Source organism: Schistocerca americana, chromosome 9 (genome assembly GCF_021461395.2).
Source record: "Schistocerca americana isolate TAMUIC-IGC-003095 chromosome 9, iqSchAmer2.1, whole genome shotgun sequence".
Taxonomy (NCBI): Eukaryota; Metazoa; Arthropoda; class Insecta; order Orthoptera; family Acrididae; genus Schistocerca; species Schistocerca americana.
The window spans coordinates 228,438,078-228,457,336 of record NC_060127.1 but is presented as its reverse complement, the minus strand read 5'-3'; positions in this window follow the sequence as shown (position 1 = coordinate 228,457,336).

Genomic DNA, 19,259 nt, shown 5'->3' with positions numbered 1-19,259 from the left:
AGTACAACAAAACTGACTCTTCTTCCTGTCTATGTTTTGGACCATTCATGTGGCACTAGTTATTGCTTCCGATGCTTCACTTCAGGTATACTGTATCCATCAGACCTTCTTATTGACGATGAAACACAGAAATTGCATCGGAATGAAACACAATAGGCACAATGCCGACTTAAGTACAAGAAAACTGACTCTTCTTACTGTCTATGTTTGAACCATTCATGTGACACTATTTATAGATTCCGATGCTTCACTTCAGGTTTACTGTATCCCTCTGACCTTCTTACTGACGATGAAACACAGAAATGGCATCGGAATGAAATACAAAAGGCATAATGCCCACTTAAGTACCAGAAAACTGACTCTTTTTACTGTCTACGTTTGAACCATTCATGTGACACTTGTTATAGATTCCGATGCTTCACTTCAAGTTTACTGTATCCTGCTGACCTTCTTATTGTTGATGAAACACAGATATTGCATCGGAATTAAATACAAAAGCCACAATGCCGACTTAAGTACAAGAAAACTGACTCTTCTTACTGTCTATGATTGAACCATTCCTGTGACACTAGTTATAGATTCCGATGCTTCACTTCAGGTTTACTGCATCCCTCTGACCTTCTTATTGACGACGAAACACAGAAATTGCATCGGATTTAAATACAAAAGGCACAATGCCGACTTAAGTACAATAAAACTGACTCTTCTTCCTGTCTATGATTTGAACCATTCCTGTGACACTAGTTATAGATTCCGATGCTTCACTTCAGGTTTACTGTCACCCGCTGACCTTCTTATTGTTGATAAAACACAGATATTGCATCGGAATTAAATACAAAAGCCACAATGCCGACTTAAGTACAAGAAAACTGACTCTTCTTACTGTCTATGTTTTGAACCATTCCTGTGACGCTAGTCATGGATTCCGATGCTTCACTTCAGGTTTACTGTATCCCTCTGACCTCCTTATTGACGATGAAACACAGAAATTGCATCGGAATTAAATACAAAAGGCATAATGCCCACTTAAGTACCAGAAAACTGACTCTTTTTACTGTCTACGTTTGAACCATTCATGTGACACTTGTTATAGATTCCGATGCTTCACTTCAGGTTTACTGTATCCTGCTGACCTTCTTATTGTTGATGAAACACAGATATTGCATCGGAATTAAATACAAAAGCCACAATGCCGACTTAAGTACAAGAAAACTGACTCTTCTTACTGTCTATGATTGAACCATTCCTGTGACACTAGTTATAGATTCCGATTCTTCACTTCAGGTTTACTGCATCCCTCTGACCTTCTTATTGACGACGAAACAGAAATTGCATCGGATTTAAATACAAAAGGCACAATGCCGACTTAAGTACAATAAAACTGACTCTTCTTCCTGTCTATGATTTGAACCATTCCTGTGACACTAGTTATCGATTCCGATGCTTCACTTCAGGTTTACTGTCACCCGCTGACCTTCTTATTGTTGATAAAACACAGATATTGCATCGGAATTAAATACAAAAGCCACAATGCCGACTTAAGTACAAGAAAACTGACTCTTCTTACTGTCTATGTTTTAAACCATTCCTGTGACACTAGTCATGGATTCCGATGCTTCACTTCAGGTTTACTGTATCCCTCTGACCTCCTTATTGACGATGAAACACAGAAATTGCATCGGAATTAAATACAAAAGGCATAATGCCCACTTAAGTACCAGAAAACTGACTCTTTTTACTGTCTACGTTTGAACCATTCATGTGACACTTGTTATAGATTCCGATGCTTCACTTCAGGTTTACTGTATCCTGCTGACCTTCTTATTGTTGATGAAACACAGATATTGCATCGGAATTAAATACAAAAGCCACAATGCCGACTTAAGTACAAGAAAACTGACTCTTCTTACTGTCTATGATTGAACCATTCCTGTGACACTAGTTATAGATTTCGATGCTTCACTTCAGGTTTACTGCATCCCTCTGACCTTCTTATTGACGACGAAACACAGAAATTGCATCGGATTTAAATACAAAAGGCACAATGCCGACTTAAGTACAATATAACTGACTCTTCTTACTGTCTATGATTTGAACCATTCCTGTGACACTAGTTATAGATTCCGATGCTTCACTTCAGGTTTTACTGTATCCCTCCGAGATCCTTATTGACGATGAAACACTGAAATTGCATCGGAATTAAATACAAAAGGCACAATGCTGACTTAAGTACAAGAAAACTGACTCTTCTTACTGTCTATGATTTGAACCATTCCTGTGACACTAGTTATAGATTTCGATGCTTCACTTCAGGTTCACTGTATCCCTCTGACGTTCTTATTGACGATGAAACACAGAAATTGCATTGGAATTAAATACAAAAGGCACAACGCCGACTTTAGTACAAGAAAACTGACTCTTCTTACTGTCTATGTTATGAACCATTCCTGTGACACTAATTATAGATTCCGATGCTTCACTTCAGGTTTACTGTATCCCTCTGACCTCCTTATTGACGATGAAACACAGAAATTGCATCGGAACTAAATACAAAAGGCACAATGCCGACTTAAGTACAAGAAAACTGACTCTTTTTACTGTCTATGTGTGACCCATTCCTGTGACACTAGTTATAGATTCCGATGCTTGACTTCAGGTTTACTGTTTCCCTCTGACCTTCTTATTGTTGATGAAACACAGAAATTGTATCGGAATTAAATACAAAAGGCACAATGCCGACTTAAGTACAAGAAAACTGCCTCTTCTTACCGTCTATGTTTTGAACCATTCCTGTGACACTAGTTATAGATTCCGATGCTTAACTTCAGGTTTACTGTATCCCTCTGACCTTCTTATTGACGATGAAACACAGAAATTGCATCTGAAATAAATACAAAAGGCACAATGACGACTTAAGTACAACAAAACTGACTCTTCTTCCTGTCTATGTTTTGGACCATTCATGTGGCACTAGTTATTGCTTCCGATGCTTCACCTCAGGTTTACTGTATCCATCAGACCTTCTTACTGACGATGAAACACAGAAATTGCATCGGAATTTAATACAAAATGCACAATGCCGACTTATGTACAAGAAAACTGACTCTTCTTACTGTCTATGTTTGAACCATTCATGTGACACTAGTTATAGATTCCGATGCTTCACTTTAGGTTTACTGTATCCCTCTGACCATCTCATTGACGATGAAACACAGAAATTGCATCGGAATTAAATATAAAAGGCACAATGCCGACTTATGTACAAGCAAACTGACTCTTCTTACTGTCTATGATTGAACCATTCCTGTGACACTAGTTATAGATTCCGATGATTCACTTCAGGTATACTGTATCCATCAGACCTTCTTATTGACGATGAAACACAGAAATTGCATCGGAATGAAATACAATAGGCACAATGCCGACTTAAGTACAAGAAAACTGACTCTTCTTACTGTCTATGTTTGAACCATTCATGTGACACTAGTTATAGATTCCGATGCTTCACTTCAGGTTTACTGTATCCCTCTGACCTTCTTATTGACGATGAAACACAGAAATTGCATCGGAATGAAATACAAAAGGCACAATGCCGACTTAAGTACAAGAAAACTGACTCTTCTTACTGTCTATGATTGAACCATTCCTGTGACACTACTTATAGATTCCGATGCTTCACTTCAGGTTTACTGCATCCCACTGACCTTCTTATTGACGACGAAACACAGAAATTGCATCGGATTTAAATACAAAAGGCACAATGCCGACTTAAGTACAATAAAACTGACTCTTCTTATTGTCTGTGTTTTGAACCGTTCCTTTGACACTAGTTATAGATTCCGATGCTTCACTTCAGGTTCACTGTTTCCCTCTGACCTTCTTATTGACGATGAAACACTGAAATTGCATCGGAATTAAATACAAAAGGCACAACGCCGACTTTAGTACAAGAAAACTGACTCTACTTACTGTCTATGTTTTGAACCATTCCTGTGACACTAGTCGTGGATTCCGATGCTTCACTTCAGGTTTACTGTATCCCTCTGACCTCCTTATTGACGATGAAACACAGAAATTGCATCGGAATTAAATACAAAAGGCATAATGCCCACTTAAGTACAAGAAAACTGACTCTTTTTACTGTCTATGTTTGAACCATTCATGTGACACTTGTTATAGATTCCGATGCTTCACTTCAGGTTTACTGTATCCTGCTGACCTTCTTATTGTTGATGAAACACAGATATTGCATCGGAATTAAATACAAAAGCCACAATGCCGACTTAAGTACAAGAAAACTGACTCTTCTTACTGTCTATGATTGAACCATTCCTGTGACACTAGTTATAGATTCCGATGCTTCACTTCAGGTTTACTGCATCCCACTGACCTTCTTATTGACGACGAAACACAGAAATTGCATCGGATTTAAATACAAAAGGCACAATGCCGACTTAAGTACAAGAAAACTGACTCTTCTTATTGTCTATGTTTTGAACCTTACCAGTGACACTAGTTATAGATTCCGATGCTTCACTTCAGGTTTACTGTATCCCTCTGACCTTCTTATTGACGATGAAACACAGAAATTGCATCGGAATTAAATACAAAAGGCACAATGCCAACTTAAGTACAAGAAACGTGACTCTTCTTACTGTCTATGACTTGAACCATGCCTGTGACACTAGTATAGATTCCGATGCTTCACTTCAGGTTCACTGTATCCCTCTGACCTTCTTATTGACGATGAAACACTGAGATTGCATCGGAATTAAATACAAAAGGCACAATGCCGACTTAAGTACAAGAAAACTGACTCTTCTTACTGTCTATGTTTTCAACCATTCCTGTGACACTAGATATAGATTCCGATTCTTCACATCAGGTTTACTGTATCCCTCTGACCTTCTTATTGATGATGTAACACAGAAAATTCATCGGAATGAAATACAAAAAGCACAATGCAGACTTAAGTACAAGAAAACTGACTCCACTTACTGTCTATGCTTTGAGCCATTCCTGTGACACTAGTTATAGATTCCGATGCTTTATTTCAGGTTTACTGTATCCCTCCGACCTTCTTATTGACGATGAAACATTGAAATTGCATCGGAATTAAATACAAAAGGCACAATGCCGACTTAAGTACAAGAAAACTGACTCTTCTTACTGTCTATGTTTTGAACCATTCCTGTGACACTAGTTACAGATTCCGATGCTTCACTTCAGATTCACTGTATCCCTCTGACCTTCTTATTGACGAAGAAACACTGAAATTGCATCGGAATTAAATACAAAAGGCACAATGCCGACTTAAGTACAATAAAACTGACTCTTCTTACTGTCTATGATTTGAAGCATTCCTGTGACACTAGTTATAGATTCCGATGATTCACTTCAGGTTCACTGTATCCATCGGACGTTCTTATTGACGATGAAACACAGAAATTGCAATGGAATTAAATACAAAAGGCACAATGCTCACTTAAGTTCAAGAAAACTGACTCTTTTTACTGTCTATGTTTGAACCATTCATGTGACACTTGTTATAGATTCCGATGCTTCACTTCAGGTTTACTGTATCCCGCTGACCTTCTTATTATTGATGAAACACAGATATTGCATCGGAATTAAATACAAAAGCCACAATGCCGACTTAAGAACAAGAAAACTGACTCTTCTTACTGTCTATGTTTTGAACCATTCCTGTGACACTAGTTATAGATTCCGATGCTTCACTTCAGGTTTACTGTATCCCTCTGACCTTCTTATTGACGATGAAACACAGTAATTGCATCTGAATTATATACAAAAGGCACAATGCCGATTTAAGTAAAAGAAAACTTACTCTTCTTACTGTCTATGCCTTGAACCATTCCTGTGACACTAGTTGTAGATTCCGATGCTTCACTTCAGGTTTACTGTATCCCTCCGACCTTCTTATTGACGATGTAACACTGAAATTGCATCGGAATTAAATACAAAAGGCACAATGCCGACTTAAGTACAAGAAAACTGACTCTTTTTACTGTCTATGTTTGAACCATTCCTGTTACACTAGTTATAGATTCCGATGCTTCACTTCAGGTTTACTGTATCCCTCTGACCTTCTTACTGACGTGAAACACAGAAATTGCATCGGAATTAAATACAAAAGGCACAATGCTGACTTAAGTACAAGAAAACTGACTCTTCTTACTGTATATGTTATGATCCATTCCTGTGACACACGTTATAGATTCCTATGCTTAACTTCAGGTTTACTGTATCCCTCTGACCTTCTTATTGACGATGAAACACAAAAATTGCATCTGAATAAAATACAAAAGGCACAATGAAGACTTAAGTACAACAAAACTGACTCTTCTTCCTGTCTATGTTTTGGACCATTCATGTGGCACTAGTTATTGCTTCCGATGCTTCACTTCAGGTATACTGTATCCATCAGACCTTCTTATTAACGATGAAACACAGAAATTGCATCGGAATGAAATACAATAGGCACAATGCGGACTTAAGTACAAGAAAACTGACTCTTCTTACTGTCTATGTTTGAACCATTCATGTGACACTATTTATAGATTCCGATGCTTTACTTCATGTTTACTGTATCCCTCTGACCTTCTTATTGACGATGAAACACAGAAATTGCATCGGAATGAAATACAAAAGGCACAATGCCGACTTAAGTACAAGAAAACTGACTCTTCTTACTGTCTATGATTGAACCAATCCTGTGACACTACTTATAGATTCCGATGCTTCACTTCAGGTTTACTGCATCCCTCTGACCTTCTTATTAACGATGAAACACAGAAATTGCATCGGATTTAAATACAAAAGGCACAATTCCGACTTAAGTACAATAAAACTGACTCTTCTTATTGTCTGTGTTTTGAACCGTTCCTTTGACACTAGTTATAGATTCCGATGCTTCACTTCAGGTTCACTGTTTCCCTCTGACCTTCTTATTGACGACGAAACACTGAAATTGCATCGGAATTAAATACAAAAGGCACAATGCCGACTTAAGTACAATAAAACTGACTCTTCTTACTGTCTATGATTTGAATCATTCCTGTGACACTAGTTATAGTTTCTGATGATTCACTTCAGGTTCACTCTATCCATCTGACGCTTTTATTGACGATGAAACACAGAAATTGCATTAGAATTAAATACAAAAGGCACAACGCCGACTTTAGTACAAGGAAACTGACTTTACTTACTGTCTATGTTTTGAGCCATTCCTGTGACACTAGTCGTGGATTCCGATGCTTCACTTCAGGTTTACTGTATCCCTCTGACCTCCTTATTGACGATGAAACACAGAAATTGCATCGGAATTAAATACAAAAGGCATAATGCCCACTTAAGTACAAGAAAACTGACTCTTTTTACTGACTATGTTTGAACCATTCATGTGACACTTGTTATAGATTCCGATGCTTCACTTCAGGTTTACTGTATCCTGCTGACCTTCTTATTGTTGATGAAACACAGATATTGCATCGGAATTAAATACAAAAGCCACAATGCCGACTTAAGTACAAGAAAACTGACTCTTCTTACAGTCTATGATTGAACCATTCCTGTGACACTAGTTATAGATTCCGATGCTTCACTTCAGGTTTGCTGCATCCCACTGACCTTCTTATTGACAACGAAACACAGAAATTGCATCGGAATTAAATACAAAAGGCACAATGCCGCCTTAAGTACAAGAAAACTGACTCTTCTTATTGTCTATGTTTTGAACCTTTCCAGTGACACTAGTTATAGATTCCGATGCTTCACTTCAGGTTTACTGTATCCCTCTGATCTTCTTATTGACGATGAAACACAGAAATTGCATCGGAATTAAATACAAAAGGCACAATGCCGACTTAAGTACAAGAAACCTGACTCTTCTTACTGTCTATGTCTTGAACCATGCCTGTGACACTAGTATAGATTCCCATGCTTCACTTCAGGTTCACTGTATCCCTCTGACCTTCTTATTGACGATAAAACACTGAAATTGCATCGGAATTAAATACAAAAGACACAATGCCGTCTTAAGTACAAGAAAACCGACTCTTCTTACTGTCTATGTTTTGAACCATTCCTGTGACACTAGATATAGATTCCGATGCTTCACATCAGGTTTACTGTATCCCTCTGACCTTCTTATTGATGATGAAACACAGAAAATTCATCGGAATTAAATACAAAAGGCACAATGCCGACTTAAGTACAAGAAAACTGACTCTTCTTACTGTCTATGTTTTGAACCATTCCTGTGACACTAGTTACAGATTCCGATGCTTCACTTCAGGTTTACTGTATCCCTCTGACCTTCTTATTGACGAAGAAACACTGAAATTGCATCGGAATTAAATACAAAAGGCACAATGCCGACTTAAGTACAATAAAACTGACTCTTCTTACTGTCTATGATTTGAAGCATTCCTGTGACACTAGTTATAGATTCCGATGATTCACTTCAGGTTCACTGTATCCATCTGACGTTCTTATTGACGATGAAACACAGAAATTGCTTTGTAATTAAATACAAAAGGCACAATGCCCACTTAGGTTCAAGAAAACTGACTCTTTTTACTGTCTATGTTTGAACCATTCATGTGACACTTGTCATAGATTCCGATGCTTCACTTCAGGTTTACTGTATCCCGCTGACCTTCTTATTATTGATGAAACACAGATATTGCATCGGAATTAAATACAAAAGCCACAATGCCGACTTAAGTACAAGAAAACTGACTCTTCTTACTGTCTATGTTTTGAACCATTCCTGTGACACTAGTTATAGATTCAGATGCTTCACTTCAGGTTTACTGTATCCCTCTGACCTTCGTATTGACGATGAAACACAGTAATTGCATCTGAATTATATACAAAAGGCACAATGCCGATTTAAGTAAAGGAAAACTTACTCTTCTTACTGTCTATGCCTTGAACCATTCCTGTGACACTAGTTGTAGATTCCGATGCTTCACTTCAGGTTTACTGTATCCCTCCGACCTTCTTATTGACGATGTAACACTGAAATTGCATCGGAATTAAATACAAAAGGCACAATGCCGGCTTAAGTACAAGAAAACTGACTCTTCTTACTGTCTATGATTTGAAGCATTCCTGTGACACTAGTTATAGATTCCGATGATTCACTTCAGGTTCACTGTATCCATCTGACGTTCTTATTGACGATGAAACACAGAAATTGCATTGGAATTAAATACAAAATGCACAATGCCCACTTAGGTTCAAGAAAACTGACTCTTTTTACTGTCTATGTTTGAACCATTCATGTGACACTTGTTATAGATTCCGATGCTTCACTTCAGGTTTACTGTATCCCGCTGACCTTCTTATTATTGATGAAACACAGATATTGCATCGGAATTAAATACAAAAGCCACAATGCCGACTTAAGTACAAGAAAACTGACTCTTCTTACTGTCTATGTTTTGAACCATTCCTGTGACACTAGTTATAGATTCCGATGCTTCACTTCAGGTTTACTGTATCCCTCTGACCTTCTTATTGACGATGAAACACAGTAATTGCATCTGAATTATATACAAAAGGCACAATGCCGATTTAAGTAAAGGAAAACTTACTCTTCTTACTGTCTATGCCTTGAACCATTCCTGTGACACTAGTTGTAGATTCCGATGCTTCACTTCAGGTTTACTGTATCCCTCCGACCTTCTTATTGACGATGTAACACTGAAATTGCATCGGAATTAAATACAAAAGGCACAATGCCGGCTTAAGTACAAGAAAACTGACTCTTCTTACTGTCTATGATTTGAACCATTCCTGTGACACTAGTTATGGATTTCGATGCTTCACTTCAGGTTCACTGTATCCCTCTGACGTTCGTATTGACGATGAAACACAGAAATTGCATTGGAATTAAATACAAAAGGCACAACGCCGACTTTAGTACAAGAAAACTGACTCTTCTTACTGTCTATGTTTTGAACCATTCCTGTGACACTAGTTATAGATTCCGATGCTTCACTTCAGGTTTACTGTATCCCTCTGACCTCCTTATTGACGATGAAACACAGAAATCGCATCGGAACTAAATACAAAAGGCACAATGCCGACTTAAGTACAAGAAAACTGACTCTTTTTACTGTCTATGTTTGAACCATTCCTGTTACACTAGTTATAGATTCCGATGCTTCACTTCAGGTTTACTGTATCCCTCTGGCTTCTTATTGTTGATGAAACACAGAAATTGCATCGGAATTAAATACAAAAGGCACAATGCTGACTTAAGTACAAGAAAACTGACTCTTCTTACTGTCTATGTTTTGATCCATTCCCGTGACACTAGTTATAGATTCCGATGCTTAACTTCAGGTTTACTGTATCCCTCTGACCTTCTTATTGACGATGAAACACAGAAATTGCATCTGAATTAAATACAAAAGGCACAATGACGACTTAAGTACAACAAAACTGACTCTTCTTCCTGTCTATGTTTTGGACCATTCATGTGGCACTAGTTATTGCTTCCGATGCTTCACTTCAGGTTTACTGTATCCATCAGACCTTCTTACTGACGATGAAACACAGAAATTGCATCGGAATTTAAGACAAAATGCACAATGCCGACTTATGTACAAGAAAACTGACTCTTCTTACTGTCTATGTTTGAACCATTCATGTGACACTACTTATAGATTCCGATGCTTCACTTCAGGTTTACTGTATCCCTCTGACCTTCTCATTGACGATGAAACACATAAATTGCATCGGAATTAAATACAAAAGGCACAATGCCGACTTAAGTACAAGAAAACTGACTCTTCTTACTGTCTATGATTGAACCATTCCTGTGACACTAGTTATAGATTCCGATGCTTCACTTCAAGTTGACTGCATCCCTCTGCCCTTCTTATTGACGATGAAACACAGAAAAGGCATCGGAATTAAATACAAAAGGCACAATGACGACCTGAGTACAAGAAAACTGACTCTTCTTATTGTCTATGTTTTGAACCGTACCTGTGACACTAGTTATAGATTCCAATGTTTCACTTCAGGTTCACTGTATCCCACTGACCTTCTTATTGACGATGAAACGCTGAAATTGCATCGGAATTAAATACAAAAGGCACAATGCCGACTTCAGTACAAGAAAACTGACTCTTCTTACTGTCTATGTTTTGAACCATTCCTGTGACACTAGTTATAGATTCCGATGCTTCATTTCAGGTTTCCTGTATCCCTCTGACATTCTTATTGACGCTGAAACACAGTAATTGCATCTGAATTAAATACAAAAGGCACAATGACGACTTAAGTACAAGAAAACTGATTCTTCATACTGTCTATGTTTTGGACCATTCATGTGACACTATTTATTGCTTCCGATGCTTCGCTTCAGGTTTACTGTATCCATCAGACCTTCTTATTGACGATGAAACACAAAAATTGCATCGGAATTAAATACAAAAGGCACAATGCCGACTTATGTACAAGAAAACTGACTCTTCTTACTGTCTATGTTTGAACCATTCATGTGACACTAGTTATAGATTCCGATGCTTCACTTCAGGTTTACTGTATCCCTCTGACCTTCTTATTGACGATGAATCACAGAAATTGCATCGGAATGAAATACAAAAGGCACAATGCCGACTTAAGTACAAGAAAACTGACTCTTCTTACTGTCTATGATTGAACCATTCCTGTGACACTAGTTATAGATTCCAATGCTTCAATTCATTTTTAATTTATCCCTCTGACCTTCTTATTGACGATGAAACACAGATATTGGATCGGAATTAAATAGAAAAGTCACAATGCCGACTTAAGTACAAGAAAACTGACTCTTCTTACTGTCAATGGTTTGAAAAAATTCCTGTGACACTAGTTATAGATTCCGATGCTTCACTTCAGGTTTACTGTATCCCTCTGACCTTCTTATTGACGATGAAACACAGAAATTTCATCGGAATTAAATACAAAATGCACAATGCCGACTTAAGTACAAGAAAACTGACTCTTCTTACTGTCTACGTTTTGAACCATTCCTGTGACACTAGTTACAGATTCCGATGCTTCACTTCAGGTTTACTGTATCCCTCTGACCTTCTTATTGACGATGAAACACAGAAATTGCATCGGAATTAAATAGAAAAGGCACAATGCCGACTTAAGTACAAGAAAACTGACTCTTCTTACTGTCTAAGTTTGAACCATTGCTGTGACACTAGTTATAGATTCCGTTGCTTCACTTCAGCTTTACTGTATCCCGCTGACCTTCGTATTGACGATGAAACACAGAAATTGCATCGGAATAAAATACAAAAGGGACAATGCCGACTTAAGTACAAGAAAACTGACTCTTCTTACTGTCTATGTATGAACCATTCCTGTGACACTAGTTATAGATTCCAATGCTTCACGTCAGGTTTACTGTATCCCTCTGACCTTCTTATTGACGATGAAACACAGAAATTGCATGGGAGTTAAATACAAAAGGCACAACGCCGACTTAAGTACAGGGAATCTGACTCTTCTTACAGTCTTTTTTTTTGAACCATTCCTGTGACACTAGTTATAGTTTCCGATGCTTCACTTCAGGTTAACTGTATCCCTCTGACCTTCTTATTGACGATGAAACACAGATATTGCATCGGAATTAAATACAAATGGCACAATGACGACTTAAGTACAAGAAAACTGACTCTTCTTACTGTCTATGTTTTGAACCATTCCTGTGACTCTAGGTATACATACCGATGCTTCACTTCAGGTTTACTGTATCCCTCTGACCATATCATTGACGATGAAACACAGAAATTGCATCGGAATTAAATACAAAAGGCACAATGCAGACTTAAGTACAAGAAACCTGACTCTTCTTACTGTCTATATTTGAACCATTCCTGTGACACTAGATATAGATTCCGATGCTTCACTTCAGGTTCACTGTATCCCTCTGACCTTCTTATTGACGATGAAACACTGAAATTGCATCGGAATTAAATACAAAAGGCACAATGCCGACTTAAGTACAAGAAAACTGACTCTTCTTACTGTCTATCTTTTGAACCATTCCTGTGACACTAGTTATAGATTCCGATGCTTCAGTTCAGGTTTACAATATCCCTCTGACCTTCTTATTGACGATGAAACACAGAAATTGCATCGGAATTAAATACAAAAGGCACAACGCCGACTTAAGTACAAGAAAACAGACTCTTCTTACTGTCTATGTTTTGAACCATTCCTGTGACACTAGTTATAGATTCCGATGCTTCACTTCATGTTTACTGTATCCCTCTGACCTTCTTATTGACGACGAAACACAGAAATTGCATCGGAATTTAATACAAAAGGCACAACGCCGACTTAAGTACAAGAAAACTGTCTCTTCTTACTGTCTATGTTTTGAACCATTCATGTGACACTAGTTATAGATTCCGATGCTTGACTCCAGGTTTACTGTATCCCTCTGACCGTCTTATTGACGATGAAACACAGATATTGCGTCGGAATTAAATACAAAAGGCACAATGCCGACTTAAGTACAAGAAAACTGACTCTTCTTACTGTCTATGTTTTGAACCATTCCTGTGACACTAGTTATAGATTCCGATGCTTCACTTCAGGTTCACTGTATCCATCTGACGTTCTTATTGACGATGAAACACAGAAATTGCATTGGAATTAAATACAAAAGGCACAATGCCCACTTAGATTCAAGAAAACTGACTCTTTTTACTGTCTATGTTTGAACCATTCATGTGACACTTGTTATAGATTCCGATGCTTCACTTCAGGTTTACTGTATCCCGCTGACCTTCTTATTATTGATGAAACACAGATATTGCAACGGAATTAAATACAAAAGCCACAATGCCGACTTAAGTACAAGAAATCTGACTCTTCTTACTGTCTATGTTTTGAACCATTCCTGTGACACTAGTTATAGATTCCGATGCTTCACTTCAGGTTTACTGTATCCCTCTGACCTTCTTATTGACGATGAAACACAGTAATTGCATCTGAATTATATACAAAAGGCACAATGCCGATTTAAGTAAAGGAAAACTTACTCTTCTTACTGTCTATGCCTTGAACCATTCCTGTGACACTAGTTGTAGATTCCGATGCTTCACTTCAGGTTTACTGTATCCCTCCGACCTTCTTATTGACGATGTAACACTGAAATTGCATCGGAATTAAATACAAAAGGCACAATGCCGGCTTAAGTACAAGAAAACTGACTCTTCTTACTGTCTATGATTTGAACCATTCCTGTGACACTAGTTATGGATTTCGATGCTGCACTTCAGGTTCACTGTATCCCTCTGACGTTCGTATTGACGATGAAACACAGAAATTGCATTGGAATTAAATACAAAAGGCACAACGCCGACTTTAGTACAAGAAACCTGACTCTTCTTACTGTCTATGTTTTGAACCATTCCTGTGACACTAGTTAAGATTCCGATGCTTCACTTCAGGTTTACTGTATCCCTCTGACCTCCTTATTGACGATGAAACACAGAAATTGCATCGGAACTAAATACAAAAGGCACAATGCCGACTTAAGTACAAGAAAACTGACTCTTTTTACTGTCTATGTTTGAACCATTCCTGTTACACTAGTTATAGATTCCGATGCTTCACTTCAGGTTTACTGTATCCCTCTGACCTTCTTATTGACGATGAAACACAGAAATTGCATCTGAATTAAATACAAAAGGCACAATGACGACTTAAGTACAACAAAACGGACTCTTCTTCTTGTCTATGTTTTGGACCATTCATGTGGCACTAGTTATTGCTTCCGATGCTTCACTTCAGGTTTACTGTATCCATCAGACCTTCTTACTGACGATGAAACACAGAAATTGCATCGGAATTTAAGACAAAATGCACAATGCCGACTTATGTACAAGAAAACTGACTCTTCTTACTGTCTATGTTTGAACCATTCATGTGACACTACTTATAGATTCCGATGCTTCACTTCAGGTTTACTGTATCCCTCTGACCTTCTCATTGACGATGAAGCACATGAATTGCATCGGAATTAAATACAAAAGGCACAATGCCGACTTAAGTACAAGAAAACTGACTCTTCTTACTGTCTATGATTGAACCATTCCTGTGACACTAGTTATAGATTCCGATGCTTCACTTCAAGTTGACTGCATCCCTCTGCCCTTCTTATTGACGAAGAAACACAGAAAAGGCATCGGAATTAAATATCAAAAGGCACAATGACGACCTAAGTACAAGAAAACTGACTCTTCTTATTGTCTATGTTTTGAACCGTACCTGTGACACTAGTTATAGATTCCAATGTTTCACTTCAGGTTCACTGTATCCCACTGACCTTCTTATTGACGATGAAACACTGAAATTGCATCGGAATTAAATACAAAAGGCACAATGCCGACTTAAGTACAAGAAAACTGACTCTTCTTACTGTCTATGTTTTGAACCATTCCTGTGACACTAGTTATAGATTCCGATGCTTCATTTCAGGTTTCCTGTATCCCTCTGACATTCTTATTGACGCTGAAACACAGTAATTGCATCTGAATTAAATACAAAAGGCACAATGACGACTTAAGTACAAGAAAACTGACTCTTCTTACTGTCTATGATTGAACCATTCCTGTGACACTAGTTATAGATTCCGATGCTTCACTTCAGGTTTACTGCATCCCTCTGACCTTCTTATTAACGATGAAACACAGAAATTGCATCGGATTTAAATACAAAAGGCACAATGCCGACTTAAGTACAATAAAACTGACTCTTTTTATTGTCTATGTTTGAACCTCTCCTGTGACGCTAGTTATAGATTCCGATGCTTCACTTGAGGTTTACTGTATCCCTCTGACCTTCTTATTGACGATGAAACACAGAATGGCATCGGAGTTAAATACAAAGGGCACAATGGCGACTTAAGTACAAGGAAACTGACTCTTCTTATAGCCTATGTTTTGAACCATTCCTGTGACACTAGTTATAGATTCCGATGCTTCAATTCATTTTTAATTTATTCCTCTGACCTTCTTATTGACGATGAAACACAGATATTGCATCGGAATTAAATAGAAAAGTCACAATGCCGACTTAAGTACAAGAAAACTGACTCTTCTTACTGTCAATGGTTTGAACCATTCCTGTGACACTAGTTATAGATTCCGATGCTTCACTTCCGGTTTACTATATCCCTCTGACCTTCTTATTGACGATGAAACACAGAAATTTCATCGGAATTAAATACAAAATGCACAATGCCGACTTAAGTACAAGAAAACTGACTCTTCTTACTGTCTACGTTTTGAACCATTCCTGTGACACTAGTTACAGATTCCGATGCTTCACTTCAGGTTTACTGTATCCCTCTGACCTTCTTATTGACGATGAAACACAGAAATTGCATCGCAATTAAATAGAAAAGGCACAATGCCGACTTAAGTACAAGAAAGCTGACTCTTTTTACTGTCTATGTTTTGAACCACTCCTGTGACACTAGTTATAGATTCCGATGCTTCACCTCAGGTATACTGTATCCCTCTGACCTTCTTATTGACGATGAAACACAGAAATTGCAACGGAATTAAATACAAAAGGCACAATGCCGACTTAAGTACAAGAAAACTGACTCTTCTTACTGTCTATGTTTTGAACCATTCCTGTGACACTAGTTATAGATTCCGATGCTTCACTTCAGGTTTACTGTATCCCTCTTATCTACTTGCTGAAGATGAAACACAGAAATTGCATCGGAATTAAATACAAAAGGCACAATGCCGACTTATGTACAAGAAAACTGACTCTTCTTACTGTCTAAGTTTGAACCATTGCTGTGACACTAGTTATAGATTCCGTTGCTTCACTTCAGCTTTACTGTATCCCGCTGACCTTCGTATTGACGATGAAACACAGAAATTGCATCGGAATAAAATACAAAAGGGACAATGCCGACTTAAGTACAAGAAAACTGACTCTTCTTACTGTCTATGTTTGAACCATTCCTGTGACACTAGTTATAGATTCCGATGCTTCACGTCAGGTTTACTGTATCCCTCTGACTTTCTTATTGACGATGAAACACAGAAATTGCATGGGAGTTAAATACAAAAGGCACAACGCCGACTTAAGTACAGGGAATCTGACTCTTCTTACAGTCTTTTTTTTTGAACCATTCCTGTGACACTAGTTATAGTTTCCGATGCTTCACTTCAGGTTAACTGTATCCCTCTGACCTTCTTATTGACGATGAAACACAGATATTGCATCGGAATTAAATACAAATGGCACAATGACGACTTAAGTACAAGAAAACTGACTCTTCTTACTGTCTTTGTTTTGAACCATTCCTGTGACTCTAGGTATACATACCGATGCTTCACTTCAGGTTTACTGTATCCCTCTGACCATATCATTGACGATGAAACACAGAAATTGCATCGGAATTAAATACAAAAGGCACAATGCAGACTTAAGTACAAGAAACCTGACTCTTCTTACTGTCTATATTTGAACCATTCCTGTGACACTAGATATAGATTCCGATGCTTCACTTCAGGTTCACTGTATCCCTCTGACCTTCTTATTGACGATGAAACACTGAAATTGCATCGGAATTAAATACAAAAGGCACAATGCCGACTTAAGTACAAGAAAACTGACTCTTCTTACTGTCTATCTTTTGAACCATTCCTGTGACACTAGTTATAGATTCCGATGCTTCAGTTCAGGTTTACAATATCCCTCTGACCTTCTTATTGACGATGAAACACAGAAATTGCATCGGAATTAAATACAAAAGGCACAACGCCGACTTAAGTACAAGAAAACAGACTCTTCTTACTGTCTATGTTTTGAACCATTCCTGTGACACTAGTTATAGATTCCGATGCTTCACTTCATGTTTACTGTATCCCTCTGACCTTCTTATTGACGACGAAACACAGAAATTGCATCGGAATTTAATACAAAAGGGGCACAACGCCGACTTAAGTACAAGAAAACTGTCTCTTCTTACTGTCTATGTTTTGAACCATTCATGTGACACTAGTTATAGATTCCGATGCTTGACTCCAGGTTTACTGTATCCCTCTGACCGTCTTATTGACGATGAAACACAGATATTGCGTCGGAATTAAATAAAAAAGGCACAATGCCGACTTAAGTACAAGAAAACTGACTCTTCTTACTGTCTATGTTTTGAACCATTCCTGTGACACTAGTTATAGATTCCGATGCTTCACTTCAGGTTTACTGTATCCCACTGACTTTCTTATTGACGATGAAACAGAAATTGCATCGGAAATAAATCCGAAAGCCACAATGCCGACCTAAGTACAAGAAAGCTGACTCTTCTTACAATCTATGCTTTGAACCATTCCTGTGACACTAGTTACAGATTCCGTATCTTCACTTCAGGATTACTGTATCGCTCTGACCTTCTGATTGACGATGAAACACAGAAATTGCATATGAATTAAATAGAAAAGCCACAATGCCAACTTAAGTACAAGAAAACTGACTCTTTTTACTGTCTATATTTTGGACCATTCATCTGACACTAGTTATAGAATCCGATGCTTCAACTCAGGTTTACTGTATCCCTCTGACCTTCTTATTGACGATGAAGCACAGAAATTGCAACGGAATTAAATACAAAAGGCACAATGCCGACTTAAGTACAAGAAAACTGACTCTTCTTACTGTCTATGTTTTGAACCATTCCTGTGACACTAGTTATAGATTCCGATGCTTCACTTCAGGTTTACTGTATCCCACTGACTTTCTTATTGACGATGAAACAGAAATTGCATCGGAAATAAATCCGAAAGCCACAATGCCGACCTAAGTACAAGAAAGCTGACTCTTCTTACAATCTATGCTTTGAACCATTCCTGTGACACTAGTTACAGATTCCGTATCTTCACTTCAGGATTACTGTATCGCTCTGACCTTCTGATTGACGATGAAACACAGAAATTGCATATGAATTAAATAGAAAAGCCACAATGCCAACTTAAGTACAAGAAAACTGACTCTTTTTACTGTCTATATTTTGGACCATTCATCTGACACTAGTTATAGAATCCGATGCTTCAACTCAGCTTTACTGTATCCCTCTGACCTTCTTATTGACGATGAAGCACAGAAATTGCAACGGAATTAAATACAAAAGGCACAATGCCGACTTAAGTACAAGAAAACTGACTCTTCTTACTGTCTATGTTTTG